General features: G+C 41.5%; 1 protein-coding gene across 6 annotated transcripts in view; it reads left to right on the top strand.

The window, feature by feature from the left end:
• ZNF407 (zinc finger protein 407) overlaps positions 1-19200 on the top strand; it is a 335386-nt gene that overhangs the window by 3067 nt on the left and 313119 nt on the right. The window contains exon 2 of one of the 6 annotated variants that reach the window (XM_084508878.1): positions 9982-10129. The exons of 4 other annotated variants lie outside the window; for them this stretch is intronic. The gene's annotated coding sequence lies outside the window, so the exon portion shown is untranslated. Of the gene's footprint in view, positions 1-733; positions 846-9981; positions 10130-19200 lie in introns of all 6 variants that reach the window. One more of the 6 variants, XM_084508879.1, reaches the window with a different exon arrangement.

The raw sequence follows: 19200 nt of genomic DNA, 5'->3' as shown, positions 1-19200 counted from the left end.
GATGACTGGGGAGGTTCCGTGACCAAGGAAGAAACAGGACCCAAGGGCACATTTACATTTTTTTTTTCCTAAAATTTAGTCATCATCATGAGATCGCCCTTCCCCTCCAAAATTTGCATCAAAACGCCACGCAAACACATCCAACCTTATGATTACACCCCGCAAACCACCTCCCTCATTCCCACACGCAGCGGGGCTTCCCAGCACAGGCGAGGTGCAGCCTTGGGTTGGCTCCAGTCCTGTTTGGTCTCCCTGAGACCCTGCTGTTCTCTCCAGCCAGGGCTCTGGGTGCTGTCACGCAGTCACGGTCGCTCCCGGTACATCCGCAGCAGCGCTCGGGCCGATGCTGGGTGCCTGGGCACCGTGCGGGGCAGCGAGCTGGCGGCTGGCGCTTCCCTCACGCCTCGGGCTTGCTGCCTGGCCCAGCGTGACACAGTCACGGGACACCTTAACCAGTAACACCACCGTGATGATTTCATCTCTGGTCTGTTGCCTTCGCGCCAAACAACGTTAAAAAAAAAAAAAGTTTATAAAAATTTAAAGGAAAAATACCTGTGCCTATTTTTCTTCTAAACTTTTTTATTTTTGATTCTTGCCATTTTGGTCAGTGCTAAAACAGAAGCTTAATGAATTTGTTGATGTGTGTGAATAAAACCAGTGAAGAAGTAAAAAACACAAACATGTTGTCCTTGCAATTTCTAGAGAAACTCCAAAAGTGTATTTTGCTTTGCAGAAAGAAAATTACAGCAAGAGCTAGCGAACCGATGTGCTCCTTCACAAAGAGAGAACCCTAGCGCCATTCGGAAACGGGCAGCGGTGATGTTCCAAAAGCGAAGTGCTTGTTTGTAAGGCTCAGGCCTGCCTTCCAGTGCTGCGTTAACAGAGCTGTTAATTGCCAGCCTGTTTTTGTTGTCCTACCGCAGGGTGACCGCTTGCTGGGTTATGTTTAACTGGGCTGGGAGGTTCCAAATGCTCTTGGTTTCTTCGGTGCTTAGCAGTACGAGCAGAAATTTTAATTACCTATGCCTTTCCAAGTCTAAAAATCGTAGAATGTTTTGGGACTTTAAAGCCCACCCAGTTCCAGCCCCCTGCCATGGGCAGGGACACCAGGCTGCCCAGGGCCTCATCCAACCTGGCCTTGAGCACCTCCAGGGATGGGGCATCTACAGCTGCTCTGGGCAGCCTGTGCCAGTGCCTCACCACCCTCTGAGGGAAGATTTTATTCCCTATACCCAATCTAAACCTGCCCTCTTTCAGTTTAAAACCATTACTCGTTGTCCTATCCCTACACCCCCTGACACAGAGTCCCTCCCCAGCTCTCCTGCAGGCCCCTTTAGGCCCTGGCAGGCCTCTGTAAGGTCTCCCCAGAGCCTCATCTTCTCCAGGCTGACCAACCCCAGCTCCCTCAGCCTGTCTTTGCAGGAGCAGACACTTAAGTTATGTGTGCACATGGAATAGACATGGGGGAAGCACGCAGGGCTGTTAAGGCGTGCAGCATTTCAGTGTCTGGATCCAGGTGCATACGCCTCGACAGATGACTGTTTTGCTACAAACATGCTTATAGATGCTTTCCTGTCTGGTATTTCTTTGTTTCATTGTAGTTAAAAAGAAATGTTCTTGCTGTGCTCAGCCAAGTTTTTGGCATCTCAGAAGTCCCTCTCAAAAATACAGCTGCAAATATATATGAACGTTAAATTTAATTTCAGTTACCCAACCCATTCTATGATTCTTCAAACAGTAACACAATGTCGGTCAATTTATGTAGAGGTAATTGTTTCATGTGATTTTGTTTTTTTGTTTGTTTGGGAATCTGTACAGTAACGTGTGATAAAACCTTTGTGGGAAACATCTAAGCAAGAAGGTTGGAAGCATGGAGGTCTTCAGATCTCTGATTGAAACAAAGAAAGAAAACAACTGTTTGTGTTCCCTTTGGATTGCCTTAAAAGCTCCCGCACGGCTCTGTACCTTTGCTGTACCAGACAGGTTTCTACATTTGGGCCTTCTCTGGAAGCCTGCCCGTTTCCGTCCCGCGCGGGTTAGTGATGGGGCTTGTTTGCTTTTGGTAAGTTAGCAGAAGACGTTTGGTGAAACACGAGGTGCTCCACCCGGAGCTGGCTTGAGGATGTGCCGTAGCAGGAGGACGCTCGCTGCAGGGTGCTGTGAGGATGGTGCCTAACACGCTGGCACCACCCTGGCACCACTCGCTTCTCCTTTGTGCCTGAGGAAAAGCACGAGCCTGGTGTTCTGTTCCCTCAGGTTTGTTACGTCTGTCTTCGCTGCCAGCTTTCAGTGCCAGCAGAGTAAAAGGCTGTGCCTTTTCATGCTCCCCATGTGAGGCAAATCTGGATATATCTTAGTCCTTATAGGGAAAGGGGTTCTCACCTTATGTCATATAAATAATGAATAGGATATACGTGTCGGAAAAGTCAAAAGGGAACAATGAAAAATCTAAAAGCATCCATAAGCTGCGGCTTGTTTGTTTGTTTGGCAGCAGCAGGATAAAGTGAACTGAATACTCAAAATTACTATTGAGCATACGTGTCCCTTATTAGGCACAACCTGATTGTTGTAAGTCAAAGCTAATATTTTTTTTTTGATTGGATCCAGTGGTAGCATAATATCTAAGTTCAAAGATACACTCCACAGAAATGTTTTATGGATGTTTTCTTCTAAATTTGCCTACTTATTTTCTATTGTTTCCAGGTTTCTTGGTATAACAATGGAATGATTTGAATTGCATTTGTTTTTTTTTTCTCCCTGTTGTTCAAATTTTCACTTTAAATTATTTACAAGTCTGAGACTCGGAGATGAGAGCCTAATGAATGCTTTTAAAAATAAAACCTTCTTCTTTAAGCGTGTTATGCTTCATGTTTTGAATTTATAACACAAGCCTTAATGAATAGTTTCCTAGTTACTCTCATCTTGGAATTTATGAGCTGTCCTATTTACAAGTTTTACCTATACAATGGGAAGATAATTCCTGTTTATCTTAAATGAAAAGAACTCTTCTTGTTAACAAGCTTAAACCGCTAATTAGGGGTAATATAGCGATAAATACCATGTCAAACCCTTTAACAATGAGAAGATGCAATATTTAGTATTTGGGCCTTTTTCTGCTGCCTTCTGTGCAGGAACAGAGTGTTGTGGGTATTTTTTTTTTCCTTTGATATCTCATTTGAGTATCAGGTTACTAAAAAGTATTTTAGGGGAAAACAGTGGCCTCTAGGTCCTTTCCCTACAGGAAGCAGCTCCAGTTATGTCCCACGTTTAGGGTGTTGGTGCCCACGCACTGCAACGTTGGTCGCTGTTGGCAAGGCTTCAGAAAAAGAGCACAAGTGTGGAAGAGCCCGGGTGCCTTCATGTATGTGTGCGTGTGATGTGTTGTTAATGGTTAAGCTGTTCTGCTCAAGGAAAAACAGTAGGACTAGCAGTAGTTGCTTTGTTTTGAGCCTACATTAATGTAATTTAATCAGGAAGGAAAGAAAACCTGGGACTAGAATTTGATGTCATTTACCTGAATATAAATTGGAGTATCTCCATTTAGTGTAACAGAATTTTTTCAATTTGTGTCAAAATGATCAAAATCAAAGCCTGACACAAGCCCCCCTTCTCATAATTTGCGCATACAAAAACAAAGAAATAAAATTGTACTTTTTATTTGTCTAAATATTAACCCAAAACCCCAGAGTTCAGTTTCAGAGCAGAGGTTTTGTAATACACTGTGGTTTCTTGCAGGTACCAGGAGCTTCACAGGTACATGTATATGCCTTAAGAAGAAACATCTCTTTTTTTGTTGTTGTTGCTTGTGATTAGAGTTGAATTGTCAAAGCTACAGACTCATGACTTTGAGAGCCATTCTAAATCTAGGTAGCTTGAAACCCCTTGACAACTATTTTCATGGACTCATTTGTGTGCGCTTCTGATGACACCTGCAGAGGGTTGTGTGTAGGCTTTGTTCCCTGTCTGATTTTCTTTTTATCACCCAGGGAGTTTGTAATAGGGATGGCAAAATGAGGAAGGAAGGAAGGAGAGGAAGAGACTGAAGAGAAGGGAGCACAGGTCCGACTTTGGAGGTATCCCTTCTGCAGCTCCGCAGCAGACGCCTGGTAGGATGAAAGGAACTCCTTGTCTTGCAACCCAGGAATCCCCCTTGGGCACGAGATTATTAGGTATGATAGGCAGTTGATTGGAGAGGACAAGAAAACACCTGAGAATGCATTTTGCCAGCTCTGTTCAGGCTACTCAGTTTTCATTTCCGTGTGAAAAACATGCTGAGCTTTGCAGGTGGAGGCTGACTTGGAGGGATGCCTTCTCCTTTTCCTCCTTATCATCGTTATGGTTTTGGATGTTGCCTGTATCGGCAGAGTATATTCCGAGGTACAGCACTGAACAGAGACTTTTTTGGTCAGAGAACGGGGAATTTTCTAGTTTGTATGCTAAGGGTGTGTGCCCCAAGGGGTACCCAATCAAGGAAATTTCATAGGAGGAGGTATGCAAGCAGAGGTAGTACCTTAGACCAACTACTATAGATGGAGAGAGGTAGGCAAGCTTTGAGGCACAAGAGCCATTCTTTAAACCTTCTATTGATACCAAGATAATAAAAAATGTGCTTGAAATAATAATAATAATAAAGTTAATCTCCGAAATTTATATTTAAATGTTGTATGGAAGTGCAGATGTGTAAGGAGTGTGTCTGTATGTGGGGTCAAAATGTATTTTATTATGCATTCGTTATAAGTTCTCAAAGGTCATTAGACCTGTAATTACAGAGCTTTGGATAACATCTGATCTAACAGACAGTGCTGAGAAGACTTCATTTCATGTAGCCATGGTTTCACCCTGATGTTATTTTTTTAAATTCATTTTCATCCGTGTAAGTTATATTTCAAAACTCCATGTTATCCATTTTGGGAGAGGAGAAATACGCCACAAAAGTATTTAAATATTATTTGAATAAACCACCTAGAAAGCACAGAAAGAAAGAATGGTATTCTCCCTGAAATAAAACTGCAGTAGGGATTTTGATTTATAAAAGAAGATGTTCACAGTGCTGGAATTGTCTAACCCATCAGAACTGCCACGCATAAATAATTACATAATTTCACACTTTCCAGTGAAGTCAGACCCTGATTAAGAAGTTGACAGCCTGAGAGAGTCCGCTCTTTGACAGTGATGTCTGTATTCCCTAAATTCGTAGAGACTGAATCCAGGAAAACAGACTGAGATTTAAACCATTTACTTTGAACAAGAACCCTCAATGACAAATGTTTTTTTCTTAAAAAAAAAAAAAAAAAAAAAAAAAAAGTTTTCATGCTTTAAATGCATAGATATTTCAGCTTCTCCACTTTCAGCTAGCATAGATTTTGCTGATACCAGGTCTTCTCACTGTCTTGGTCCTCACTGTCTTTCAGTATGTTTGATATTCATATTTCTTTTTTATTCCCTCTTCCGTGCTGTGCTTTTTTTCTTCCTTTTCTTAAACAAATAGCTGATATGGTAATACGAACTCTAATAGGAAAAAGGCATTGTTTAACTCAGTTGGGGTACTACTAATCCAGTCACCAAATGTAACCATAACACAGCATGCATTTTAATTATTAAATATAATGGAAACTTTGCATTTTAAATCTAGAGCTATAAACCACTTCTCTGAAAACGCACACTTCAGCACTCCGATTTTAGATTGCAGTGAGCTACAGGGCCGTACTCGTTGATCGGTTATTAGAAGTTCAAGATCAGTAGCAATCAGTGCTTGTGTTAATTTTAATGTAAAAACATACAGATAACGCAGTCATGCTGGTCATTCCAAATGAGGGTAATTTAAAGGCATTTTCAAGACTAATACTTCCCCAAATTCCAGTGCTTTGTAAAGTGTGATTTATTACTAAATGCCATATTGTTGAGGTCTTTGTTTGCTTAGATATTTATTTGTTTAGATAGTTCTACAGAGTGCTCCTAATGCACTTTCAATGTCTTTCTACTAAAACCAGCTGAAGGGTAGAGCAACTACAATGTGTTTGCCTGTGTTTGGTCAATACCTTTTTTGTAATGAATACATTTTTTTTTTCATAAATTCTAAGAATAAATAAATATAACGAATTCTAAAAGAAATACTCTTAATGTCTAAATGCTTTTTAACATAAAAACTAAATATACTCTTAGAGAGAATGTGTTTTTTAGTGAATCATCATGAAAACTTAATAACCTGTGCACGCTTGGAGCTCTGCTCTGGTTTCAGAAGCAGGGGACATCTCATTATCGAGCAGCTCCATTTGGCTTGGAGGAGGCTTTGCTTAGGTGCTTGCTTCATGATGCCAGGATGTTTCTGTCAGCTGGCACGGCACAGGTGCAGGACCAAGGCTTTCCTGATGTAAAGCGTGTAGTAGAAGCTCCGTGAAGTCAATGCCATCTTCTTTTTGCCCAGGTTGCTTGACCCAGCAGCTCTGCTTTCAGGGTTCAGGACTTGTGCTCGCTGTCTCGCTGTCTTTTTTCTCGCTGGAGGAGGCTGTCCCATGTAAGTTAATTTGTTGTTGTTAACATTGGTATTTTTGTTTGTTTGTTTCTTGCTTTTCTTCTTCTCTTCTCTCTGTGTATTTTATTCAAGTATCTATCTCAGGACTGCCTATGCCACTTGGTGATCCAGACATCTTAAAGCTTGGTGTTGAGCAGTTCAGTTAGTTGTGTCTGACATCCCTGGCATGGACACAGGCTGAAATAACTTTGGATGTGAATTTTGGAAATCAAGTGCAGATTTTTCTTCCATAGGACCACCCTAACCCTTGGAACATCCATGCTGTCTGGTTCGACCATCCTTTTTCCATCATCTTTTTCCTTTTGGTCATCTGTCGTAAATTTCATCAGCTGGTAGCCGATTTTACCCTTGCAGCCTTTGCTGTTGATTCTGTTTGTTTTTGTTTTCAAGGATACATTTGTCATGGCCCAGCAACTTTCTGAGTCTTTCTTTAGCTCCTCGCTATTCATCTGTATTACAAATGAAATTATAGCATTGAAACAATTATGGTATCAGTGTCTGGTAGATCCTTAACATTCTTACTTTGTAGTTCTCTCTTCTTACGCATCTTTTTCGAGTGTGTGGTGGGGGTATGCGTAGGTGATACCTTCTGCCTGTGAGAGCTGAGGCAGGGCTGTGCTCCCTGGCAAAATGGGAACCCCGAGAGCTGAGGTACAGCTTGGTTTTGTGCCTTTTGCTGTGCTCCAGGCTGAAAATAGGATATTGGTAGTTGGAAATGGGCTAGGTTGCAGCATAAACCTTAAGGCCGTGGCTATTTGTCTCTCGTTGCCTTATATCGTGCTTCGTTTTGGAATCGACCTGCTTATGTATGAGTTGTTTTCTGTATTTATAGATATATTTATATATTAAATAACCCCCTTTTTATACCCTTTGGCTCACATGAACTTCTGAGGCTTTCTGTCAGCCTCCGTGTGCCTGTTCCTGGGCAGGGGTGCACCGAGGGTCCCTGCTCCACCTCCCCGGGGTGAGGCCCAGGCGTCTGGGCAGCTAGGCCATCAAGTTTCCCATCCAGTTGCTTTTCTTCTTCCCTTGCGGCCCTCTCCTGTCTCCCTCCCTATTTATTCCTTAAAAAAAGTTGTGGAAGCCTACCGACTCTAAGTATGAAGTGAATTTTTACAGCCCGGCCATAAATTCCCAAATCTGGGGGGTTTGTAATGGAAAGGCTTAGAGGGGGAGAGGGGCAGGCGCGCTATAATACATATGTAACCTTTTTTCCCTCTCTTTAGTGAATAGACCATTTAAACTAAATTAAGTAAAGGGTATAAATTCTGTTGTTTCAGTTTTTAATATTTCATGGCTGATTTTATAGATAAAAATTACATTTAACAGTAAATATGAAGAAGAATTTATACAGCCTGTTCTGGTTTGATATGGAACAGCAAATCCCATTTCTCTGTAGCTGTAAAGAAAATTCATTATAATGTCTTTGGTTGTAAGAGATGGCTTCATTGTGATTAGTTACACTGATAATAAAACAACCTTTTTACAAATGGCACAAGATACATGGGATTTCACGTGTCTGCCTTTTAACAGCATTGAATTTGTGCATTTGCTACCTTTATTCTGTAGTCCTTTTTCTTTTATAACCGGGCACTTCAGAAATCTGAAAGTTATTGAAAATAGTCTAATATAATTTAGTATTTTGTTCCTAATTGTTGAGTTTTCTAAATAAAAACACTAACTGTGAAAAAGTATATTTATGCCACTTTAAACAACAAAGTTGGGGGATAAAATAATGAAATCTGGATATCTGGCATTACTTTCTGAATCCCTTTTAAGCATCTAAATAAATATCTTGAGTTTCAGATGCCCTATTCCCAGTGACTTCTTCAGCTGGATTTAGGAGTTTGTATATGTATTTTCTTGGTATTTCAGATAGTGTGGCACTGGGATGCCTGCTAAGCAGTTGACAGTCCAAGTGTAGGCTTTTTGCAGGTGGATTTTGTGAGGAATTTGTAGCCATTAAAAGAATATTTATTTATTTTTCCTCTGTGTGTGCCTCTAGGAATCTGTAGATTTCCTTAGCACGATGATGCAAAATGGGTACGATGAGAAAAGTGTCATGGTTGTTTTAATTACAGCCTTTGCAGGTTTATATTGCTGCGGTTTGTGCTGTTACAGAGGTTCAACAAGTAAAACCTTCTGTACTGCTTACTTTATAGAAATAATATCGTATATCGGAGTCCTGAAAAATGGTGCATGTGCTATGAAGTGATATTTTTATGTGTAAAATAGAATTACCGGGCAACTGTTGGAAGTGAATTCCTTTCCTGCTTCACGTAAGAAGTGAACGAGTACGCGGCTTCAGAGTGGGGAAGGCTGCAGAGCTGACAAACCAGAAGTTGTAGTTGATTATCAAATATTTATGGAATTTACCGGAAAGTGAAAATCTGAATCATAGTGCTTGGGAGAAATAGGATGTAATGATCGAGCGTTCTGGAAAACACAAAATGGAGCAGAACGCTTAATAGAAGGTTTCGCTTAAAAAGAGATGAGCAATATTTTTGCTCTTCTCTTCTGTAAGCTTTAATTTTAGACTGTTCCCTCTTCTTACATTGATTATTACAGCTAGGAAAAGAACTCCTGTAGCACTTGTTAAAAGTGTTGTCACAAAATGAATAGCAGGAAAATGGCTATTGATGACTGAAACACGGGACTAAATATTTCTTTTTACCACTCGAGAGCAAAACAGACTGTGCCTGTACTCTTTGCTCGAGGAAGCAGCCTGTCTGGCGTGCAGCCTGCTTTCTGTGCCCGTATTGCTCCGTCGGAGAAATTAACTGTCTTTAATTGGGGCTGGTGTAGCTCCGCTGCTTAGTAAGCCGGGAGCGTGGAGCCAACCTGCTGCCCTGTCGACAGGGCGGAAAAACTGGCTTTGCATCCTGGCTGTGCTCTGCTGTTATAAATCATCGTGCAGGTAGCCCATAAGGGTGAGCTTGTGGTCCTCCGGATCCTCGCGCAGTCTGAACTGAGTGATAGCCTACTTAGTAATATGTCAATTTTTTCCTCTAAGGAAACGTCGGGACAGCTGTAATTTCTTATTCTAGCTTGGTCTCCGTGAGCGTGCCCATTGTCGCCACAGAATATGTTTTCTTTGTTCATTAAAACCTATTGATCTCAGGAAAGTTTGTAAGATTGATTTTAACTCAGTGCTTTTCAGGGAATTAGTAGTATTTTTAGCAATAACACTCTCCTAATGCATTCCCAAGAGAGAGTGATGAATAGAGGAAATGCAAAGGCAACTGACACAAGTTGCAGTCCCCAAGGTCTCCTCTCATGGGGAAAAATCGTGTGTCTCTGCTGGTGTGCGATGCGTGGAGCCTCGTCTGGAAAGGGCCTCCCAGGCTGTTGGGCTTGTTCGGGCTGCTTGCCCAAAAGGGATGTGGGGAGGAGGAGGCGGCGATGGCTGCGGTCACTGCACTCACTGGTACCTGTTTTTCCCCCTGCAGAGAAGGAGCACTACAGGTGTTACCCTGAGCACTGCAGCTGTAGGTGCTGCTGCCACCTCTAGACCTGGGCAGAGGACAAGACTGTTTTCCCTGGACTCCACTTCTGATGTTTCTCAGTGATCTCTTATAGTTGGGGTGCTGACTGGAGGTAGGATTTTGTGATGAACTGAAGGCGACACACTGCAGCCCTCTGTAGCTGTTACATAATATCCCTTAAAATACCGAGAGTTTGCACTAGATATCCACGTAATAGAAAACTAATGAGCAAGGTGCAGCTGTTTGGTATAGTAGAATGAAGCTGCACAGTTTTTGTAGATACCAAGGAAGTGGTCTGGTCTCCAGTGCGACTGTACTATATGTACTATTCCTAGAGGAGGAATGAAATGTTCATTGCCAGTGAGTCCTTCTTTGGGAATGCACTTGAGCACTTGTGCCTAACTTCAAACCTCGGAGGAGTCATTCTCAAACTATCCCCACGCTTAAGTATATTGCTAATTCTGGAAGATAACTAAATTTCAGGGACTAATTTGGGTAGGCATAGAATTTGTTGCACTGATACAAGTAGACATGGGGGAAAGTGGTACTACTAATAAGGAGCAGCATTTAAAACCTTCATGGTATTTCTTCCAAAAGTACCAGTGCTGCAAATTCTTTGTACAAGGGGGTAATTGGGGGTTTATAGGTGATGGTGGTGTCAGCAAGGGGTTGTCCCTACTCCTCTTGAATTCCTTCCCATCCCCCTGGTAAGGACCTGTCCTGGGGAGATTTGGTTTCTCTGCACGGCTGCGGTGCAAGGTGGATGTTGCTGTCACATCTCCTGTCCCCACTCCTGGGTGTACAGAGCGCTTTGTTGCAGCACTGCCCCTGCCTCGGTTGCCTTCTCTCTCGATCCACTGACCAGGAGTGTGTTTTTCTGGTCGTCTTTTGGTTTCTCTCCTCTCCATGGCTGGAGGAAGGGCACCTTTTGTAGCTCCATGGTTAGCTGTGGCAGAGGGCTTGGGGATGGGGAAGGGAAGAGGCTCCATATTGTGCTGCGAGAGTAGCTCATGACTCATCACAGGCACTGCAGCAGTCAGTGCTAGTTCTTGTATCATCTCATATTGCAAGTGCCACCGTAACATCTGTACGCCTCCCTCTGCTGTCTTGTATTTGCTTCCATCTGTTGACACAGTCGGTGATGGAAATTAGAGTGAAATTCAATGGTAAACTCTTGAACTTTTCAGAGCGGAGAAGTACGGAGCTTTAAAAGGCATGCAGTGACTTCAGCTGAAGCAGGGTTTGTTCTCTTGAAAGCAAATAACAGTTATTACAGGGGAAGCCAAGCTTCGCACTGCTATGGATGGTTTAAGTCTTGGTGACAATCATCTGAGGTTATGGGGGAAAAAAATCACCCGATCTGTTGCAGGGGAGCTGGCAGAACTATTGTGATTGCTTGCATGTATTATAAGGAACTGTTGAGGAGAAAAGGGGTAATTTGACGCGCAGCCTTTCCGCCGTGTGTTGGAGGTTTATCACCTATGCAGCCGAGATCTGTGTACCGCTATCACCTTTTTATACTAATTTCTAATGGTGGATATTACACTCTCTTTGTTAGCGATACAGTCGTACAAAGAAACGGAGCTGCTGGGTATGCTTTGCTGAAGTGAGCTGGGGGGCTAACGCACTGTGACAGGGATTAGGGACAGCATCCGTAGCACGGAGCCCTTCTGAATACACCGGAATGAGAAACAGCCCCCCCACTTCAACTGCTCCTCGGCCCCCTCCCCCTCCGCCTTATTTAAGCAACTGAGCTGGAAAATCAAAACTGAAAAGAAAGTCTGGGTTTCATCTGTCTTACAGGACTGAGCTGAAATACTTCCAGTGTGCGCACTTCTGTGTCGATGTACAGAAAAATGGGCTTTGTCTTTGTGTAATAAGCTAATAGTTAAAATCGAGTGCGTCGCTGTGTATCAACACTGGTACTATGCTGATTTGGTATGTGCATACGTGTAAATGTATATCTTCTAATGAGTGTGTGTTTTAATTGATGCTAATGCCACCTGTCAGTTCTGTAGGTACGCCTAGCAGAGACACGTAACATTTCTCTTGGAACCGCTTTTCTCAGAGAAACGCAAATACTTCCGTGTGTGAAGTGGCCACCAGGTGTCATCAGAATGCTTTTATTTTTATTAATTTCTTGTTTTCTTTAGAAGTGTATGCACAATTTGTATTCTTCTCCGGAAACTTTCTTCACCTACTGCACGAGTAGGCCTAACTCCTTACATTACCTGTTCACTGAAAAACTCACGGAGCCCTTTGCCTCTTGTCATCAGCCTATTAAAGGATCTCAGCTGAAAACAAGAAGCACAGTAACACCAAGTGTGCGCATGGACACACAAATTATTATATGCATTCTTTGCCACAGTCATTTAAAAAGGGGGATAAATGCATTAAGCCAAACCATGTGAACCTAATTTACCTTAGTAGAACTTAGAGTCATTAAAGAACAACAAGCGAGGCAATTAAAGCCATCACTCAGAAGACACCAGCATTTGAAACATGTTGGGTTTCCCTTTCTACCTCCCTGCTTTTTATGCCTTTCATACAGTTTTGGTGTTCTAACTTCATACTTGCAAGTATGAAGTACTTCGTACTTGCATAAATCATGGATAAAATACACCCAAACTACTGTTGGTGTACCTTTCATTTGAAATTGTTTTTGTTAGGTTATTTTTTATATATACAGTGAGCTATTGCTCCGTGAGTATCTGGGTAATAAATAACTGAAAAATGCTCAATATTTTCATTTTGATTTTGTTTTTTTTTTTTTTGTTGTCATGTAAAAAATGACGAGAACATTCCAATGTGAAAAAAATGCATATTTCTGTCTTTTTTTTTTTCTTCCTTGCAGTTTTTTCTACTTCCTGCTTCCCTTCTGCATCCTGGTTCGTCTTACTCAAAAAACAGGCTCCAGGCTGGCAGAGAGCTGGCTGCTTGGGTTGGGCTTTCCAGCTGTGTTAGCAGGCAAGTGCAGCCTAGCCTTAAATAACTGAGGCCTCTTGGCTTCTTTTCGTATGACACAGTAGTAGAAAACAAGGGTCCAACAAAACTATCTTCCCTTGTTTTTATTTATTTTTTTATTGTGTGTTTTAAACGAAAGTTGGTGAAAACTTAGTAAATCTTGACAAGTACCAGACACCAGAATAGCTATCTAGGAAATCTGTACTCCTTTTGTTTTAAAGGAGGACAGAGTCAGAGTTTCTAGGGTAAAGATTATAAGAGCCAGCTTGCAAGAAATAGCGATTTTACCTTACTTTTGACTTTTTCTGTAAAAGTGCAGGAAAAAGTAAAACTTTTTTTTTTTTTTTTTTTTTTTTCAGTTGGCAGCATGGTAGCGATAGTGCATTTGTGCTTCCCCTGACACAATTCAGTATGATCCACGGTATGTCAGAGTACCACAGCCTATGATAGAGAAGAAATTCAAATTACTTTTACTTTTTTTTTTTTTTTCTTTTCTAGTTTTAATTGGTGAAGTTGGTCAGAACTGCATCTTGCATGAAACCAAGCAATTCTGAGGATGCCCACAAACCAAGGGACTCATTACTGTTCATGAAGAGTGATTTATTTATTATTTTTCCATGGACCCGATGAGCACTCTGAACTATTTTGAGAAGACTTAAATATTGTTTTTCATCCATAAATATCACAGTGCTATAGAAATACGATCTTTCCTGGATCCTCAGAAGTCTGTTGTATATTTGTATTGCTGTTGCTATATCTATGCCTCCCTCTGGAAATAGTCAAAATTCTTTGAATTCATAAGTCAAAATATAGGGGTCTTTTTAAATTTCAAAAATTAAAAATTTTGAGGTTATTCAACACTTCTTAGGATATTCTAAGGCATTGCCTCTTACTGTCTGTCTTGGACATTGAATTATTTCTGACAGCACTTGAAATGAGTCTATATCCATGCCTCTGTGTGTGTGTGTGTGTGCATGTGTGTGGACTCAGCAAAACTAATCTCGTGAGTGATCATTACTGAATTTAGCAGCATTTGGCTCTTTCTGAAGTGAGGTGATGATGAATTAAGAAGCTCTCTCTTCTTCCTTTTTTTTTTTTTTTTTGGTGTGAGTTAATATATACATTTTTATGTCAGGCATTCATAAAGACTTCCTTTATTTTATCTTTTTTTCCCCCTAAAGGACTTTCAGTGGTTTGGAAGCAGAAGCAAGAAGGATGTGAGTAGTATTGCAGGGTGCATTTATTTCCCTCTGATGCCCTTACAGTTTTTTCTGATGCCTATGAGAAAGCGATGTTAATGAGCGCAGAGAGCTCACAGTCCTCAGTGGTACTGAGGTGATGGCTATCAGTGGGCTTCTTATTTTGCTATTTTAACTACTGTAGATTCATCAGTGTGGATGTTTCAAAGTTTTTTTTTGTCTTTGAAAAACTGTAGCTTGCTTGGAAATCTCCTCTTGAGGCTCCAGTGCCCTAACACAATGAGTTGCTGTACACAGAGAAAAGGGGTGCAACGCAGAGCTTGAAGTTCCAGTGTTCTTGAGCTACAAGGAAAAATATGTTTGTGACTGGTAGCATCGAATACTTCCCAAAGGAAAGTTGATCTTTTTTCTATTTGAACCAACAATTCTACTGTCTGGTCTGCTCCATCGATGAGAGACACTTCTTTTGGATTAGTCACTCTGAAGGAAGAGGTGTAACCTTGTAAGACTGTGAAGAAGACACACAGTTTGACTACGACTGTTCTGCCTCTGAAAGTGAGAAAATGTTTATTTGGCACAAAGTTTACACATTGAATTGAGTAGTTCACATTCAGCTTTGTTCTGGCTATATAAAGAGCTCCTTAAATCGGTATTGCTTCATTGTATCTGTGATTTCATTGAAAGAATTAATTGTCTGAAGAAGGGAAATTTTTAATAGAGAGAAATAAAACTTTGTTTTCGATGTATCTCATCTTTTACAAACACTGCAGGTTGGATATTGAGTACTTGGAGATGATAATATGCTGACTGAGAAGTGTTTGGGGAATTTTCATGCCAAGATTAGCACACAAAATAAAAATCTAACTGGAATATGGTACCTGTAAATACGCTTTCTTTGGGTTCTTCCATAGGCATCCACACTCCTGCTGTTACAGGGTTGGCATATGAGCAGAAAGAGAAGTAAATACAAATGTATTAAGCATCAAGTTAGGGAGCTTTGCAGTTCATTCCAGGTTTATGGAACATTACTAAATTGCTTGTCCTTTTGATTTTAATTTGAGATTACAACTTTCTAAATTTCATCTGAGGATTAGGGAAATCTAAGTCTCACATTGAAAATCTTAACTGTACTGTCTGTATCTGTTGGCATAGAGAAATTACATCCTGCTTTGTGGACTACCAGAGGAAAAAAATAGTGAAAACACTCAAGTAAAGTGTTTTCTATTTCTGTCAAAGAGAAGATCTTCTGTCCCCAGATGACTGATGTTTTTACATAGAGCTGTAACAAATACGGTATCAATATACGAGAAAGCATTGTAGGGAGAATAAAAAAAAATCTGTATTCTTATCTGGTATTAAATAGTGGTAGTAGCTTAAGAAATGGTATTTTTATCATGTTTTCTATTTGTTTTCTTCTTTGTAGGTAGTGAGGAAGTGATGAGCTGTGACAGTGGACTGTATCTTTTAAATTAGATTAATTATTAAAACAAACACTTCATGATTCTGACCATTTGGAAGTCCTAGTGCACAGAAGAGGAGAATCTCTAGCTGTATTGGCTTTTGTGACACAGCCAAAATCCTGTGTATTATGTAGTTGTAATTTAAAAATGTATCTTTCCTCATATGTGTGGCAAAGATGCAGATGTAGCATGTATAACATAAATATTCTGATTTTGAAGATCTTAAAAATATGTTTAACTTATTTTGGATAGTTGAGTAATTATTGAAGAAAAGCATTATGCTAAAGACTTAGCTGACATGTCCAGTGGAATTACTGAGCTTAGCACAAATGGTCGGGCCACAACAGGTTTCTTTTCAAAACTTACGAACAGCAACGTGCTGCAAAGAACCTGAAAGCGTGTTAAGTAATGTATGACTGTCTCCAAGCTGAAGAATTTGTTAACCTGAAGCTAATGTGGCAAATTAATTTTTGTTCACGTCCTTTAAGAATCTGTTCAGCTATACTTGATTTATATGAACATTAACAAAAGATTTATGTTACAAAAAGTCAACCCACTTTTGAGTTAGAACAGCTTCATTTTGAACATCAAGCATGATGTTCAGAGAGAGCTGTTTGACGGAGCTGAGTTTTCAGCTACTGAAATACTGAAGAATTGACCACTGCCTATTTCAGATGGGCTTGATTCTGTGCCCTGGTGCTCTGCTGCCTTCTGCCTGTAGATTTTATTGGTGCAGTCCAGGGCCTGCAAAGTCCCATCTGATTTATTGATATGATAGGTTAAGTGGTTACCTTTTGTTGTTACTTGTAAAAACGTACCTGGAATCTTTAAAAAGTTAAGATAGACTGAAAAGCATGAACAACTTGTATCTTGTGTATTTTTAGGCTCATTGATCCATGTTTAAGGTAGTAACAACTTCAAGAGCTCTGCTTCTCCACTTCTGCTGCTGTGTGAGTCTGCACGCATCACACTGATGTCGAAAGTCTTACTCAGTCATGCTGGAAGTGGACTTAAATGTGTGCTTAAGTTGCCATGGCTGCAGAGAGATACTTGTTAAATCTGGGATGTGTTTTGTGGTTGTCACTTGACTTAATCAAACTCCTGGTGCAGAATCTTTGCTCCTGCTGCTGATCCTTGTTGCGCTCAATGCTTCTTCCAAGATCTGTTTTGCAAAAAAACCTACCCACATTTAGCCATATGTATAATATTTTAGCAGTGGTCACTGGGACTGTACAAACGCAGAGTGCTTCTTTGGTGTATCAGTTCCCGTACTAATGCTAAATTTAGGCTACCCATTAATTAGTGTCATGGCTTTGATGAGAGTGGAGATGAATTAGCTTATGCAGGCTGAGGGTTAGGGCAGTCCAGATTTGTGACCAGCTTGCTCCTTCGCCATTGCTCTCTTGTTTGTTGGCAAATCTGAGCAGGCGCTTTCAGGAAAGAAGATTACAATAAAGGAAGAAGTACAGGAAGCAAGAGCAAAATGGTGCTAAGATGGCTCCTCTTGTCTACTGGAGTCTAACGGTATGCTGAACACATCCTTCAGGTAATAGTAGTCATCCGTGCAATAAATCTGCTCAGGAAGCTGAGAAGAGTTCTGCCCAACGCTTTCTTTGTGCATAAGGTACCACAATCCCATCATGAAAACTGAGGCATATGCTACTAAGGTTGTGTTAGAGACACAGTGGTGTTGTCTGAGCAAAGATGGGAGTGGGGAGAAACTGTTATGTGCTTCCATGCTGTGGGTTAGGTCTTGTCTGGGGTTTGGAAAACTGACCCCATCGCAGCAAATCACTGACTGTGGTCCCAGCAAGCAGCAGTGACAGCAGCCGTTGCCATCTACATCAGAGGATACACTCCTGCCCTAAAGGCAACTTCTAGAGAGAGATAAAAGGACCTTATGGAAATGTAAGTCACATTTTAGCAGGACAACGGCAGTCATAGAATCATAGAATCATAGAATATCCTGAGTTGGAAGGGACCCTTAAGGATCATCAAGTCCAACTCTTGACACCGCACAGGTCTACCCAAAAGTTCAGACCATGTGACTAAGTGCACAGTCCAATCTCTTCTTTGAGTCACCTCAAAGATGTTTTGTGTTATGCTTTGTTCTTCATGGATTACGGTTTCATGCAGGTGGACACTCCAGTGTGATGATATTTTGACACAGGGCATATGGTGTTTGGGGCAGAGACGAATATGCCTCTGGGGAGCGTGTGCTGGGAGAAAATATTTTCATGAACACTCATGTGTGGGTTGGAGACGAGGCACGTGAGGGCATACAGTTGTTACTACACCTAGCTTGTTCGGTGTGCTCGAGGAGTTCCTGCCTTGATGATTGATACCTGTTAGCTGTGGGAGAGACACCAGGCTGTAGGCTTCACCAGGAGGAGTGCTACCTGTGACTGAAGTGGAGTGCATCCCTGGTCTGCATGGGAAAAGTTATCACAGACTGAAGGCAGAAACAAGCGTGGCCATATACTGATGACTCGGAGGACTGTAGGCAGTAGGTAAGAAGGCAGGGGCATGAAGCTGCTTTGCATGTTTTTGTTGTATACGTGACTAGTTAATTTCACACCGAAGTTATTGGGGGCACCTGTGAGGTTTGTATTTTGCATGTTACGCTTGCCCAGCGACTTTTTGGTGACTACAGTTTGCAAAGATAAATTAAGGGAAATAGATTTCTTTTTCTAAGGGCGTGAAAGCCCTTAATTGATGCAATCCGGTTGAACTGAATCCAACCAGACAAGGATGGATGCCAGAGCTGGGATTGCAATCTGTTTTTTTTTTTTTTTGGTAGCTCGTAGAGTGGGATGAACTTCTACAGGAGAGTTAGCGAACAAATGCCGAGAAGTAAGGCTAAGCCTGGGAGTGCTGCATGCCAATAAGCAGCCGTGTTTTGAGGTTTGCAGGTGGCTATCAGAAATGAGCTGAATCCGAGCGGGTATGGCAGGGAAGGCTTGTTCCAAGAGGAGCTGATACCTTGCTGTGACAGCTGGGGAGCATCCACCTCGGGTGATTACCGTATCTCCGGATGAAAGTGGTTTGCGATTTCTGTCAGAGGTTGATCTCGGTGTGACAGCACTTTAAGGTTTAAATCAAATTATAGGATGACTCTAAATGGGCATGAAGCATGTCGGAAGAGAGCGTGGTGAGGAGCCACCAGTCCTCTGCTTATTAATATGGCTCGGATGTGTGAATTTTTATCAATGGAGAAACCACTAATTGCCCAGACACAACCTTTGATAGTGGAAGTTTGCAGTGCAGGTATTAGTACACTGCCGGACAGGCTCTCTGATAAATTAAACGCTCTGAGAGGAAAGTATCCTATCAAGAAGATGGAGGGTTGGTCTGACATTGCAAATTGGCTTGTACAGCAGGGAAAAACTGCTTTTTTCCCCCCAGGTCACATAAGGGAAGAGCGGTCAGGTCTCAGTGGTGGGCTGGGAACTCACTGTGGAAATGCAGTGAGGCAGAGGACTCATGGCTGCTGCTTGCAGACAGTTAAGGATGGACTTGTGGTGCTCATCACTGAAATAGTTCCTTGATATTTCCTAAGC

This window comes from Aythya ferina (assembly GCF_964211825.1).
Source record: "Aythya ferina genome assembly, chromosome: 2".
Taxonomy (NCBI): domain Eukaryota; kingdom Metazoa; phylum Chordata; class Aves; order Anseriformes; family Anatidae; genus Aythya; species Aythya ferina.
This window is presented reverse-complemented; position numbering and strand designations above follow the sequence as displayed.